Here is a 1,257-nt window from a genome sequence, read left to right on the forward strand (position 1 = left end):
CCATCACACCTATGTGATGCAGATCCAACACCGCGAAGCAATACAACAGAAGACAATCGAGCGTAGTGTAGGCAGTCTCGTAAGTGGACCTGTTGTATTTTCTAAGTGTTCAGCCAATAAGTCGCAGTCTTTGATTTGCTTTCCCCACAACATTATGCATGTGATCGTTCCAATTTAAGTTATTCGTAATGGTAATCCCTGAATTCACAGCCGTTATATTTGTGTGATTTATCGTGTAACCGAAATTTAGGGAGTTTCTTTTAGTACTCATGTGGATGACTTCACACTACTCATTATTTAGAGCCAATTGCCACTTTTAGCAACTCACAAATATATTGTCTGAAACATTCTGATGACTTTAAAAGACGGTAAATGACAGCATCATCTGCAAACAATCTATGAGAGTTGCTCAGATTGTCTCCTAAGTTGATTACACAGACCACGGACAGTAGAGGGCCTATAACGCTTCCAAGAGGAACGCCAGATATTACTTCTGTCTTACTCAATGAATTTCCTTCAATTACTACGAACTGTGTCCTTTCTGACAGGAAATAAAGAGTCCAGTCGCACAACTGGGGCAATACTTCTTAAGCACACAATTTGATTAGAAGTCATTTTTGAGAAACGGTTGTTTTAGTTTTTTAAACTATATATGAAGGCAGTATCTGTTTCCGAAAGAACAGATAGCATTGATGGCCGTGCAGCTTCTCTAGAATGAAATGATAATTAAATCGACTCCCTAGCTGCAAACAGGCGTTGATATACATCATTAGGGGCATGATGTATATCAACGCCTGTTTGCAGCTAGGGTGTCTATTTAATTATCATTTCATTCTGGAGAAGCTGTACGGTCATTAATGGTGTCTGTTCTTTTGGGAACAGATACTATCTTCATATATCGTTAAAATATGGCTACCTGGCCGGCCGCGGTGGTCTCGCGGTTCTAGGCGCGCAGTCCGGAACCGTGCGACTGCTACGGTCGCAGGTTCGAATCCTGCCTCGGGCATGGATGTGTGTGATGTCCTTAGGTTAGTTAGGTTTAAGTAGTTCTAAGTTCTAGGGGACTGATGACCACAGCAGTTGAGTCCCATAGTGCTCAGAGCCATTTTTTGAGCCATATGGCTACCTGGCCATCGACCTTCTTGTGCGAACGTACACGCTATGCCCCAACTCGTACAGGACTTGGTAGATCAGTCGGCCACGAGTAATGAGTGTGATGGGCATACATTTATTAGGAGCACTACGAATGTAGTGGTG

Source organism: Schistocerca gregaria, chromosome X (assembly GCF_023897955.1).
Source record: "Schistocerca gregaria isolate iqSchGreg1 chromosome X, iqSchGreg1.2, whole genome shotgun sequence".
NCBI classification, from domain to species: domain Eukaryota; kingdom Metazoa; phylum Arthropoda; class Insecta; order Orthoptera; family Acrididae; genus Schistocerca; species Schistocerca gregaria.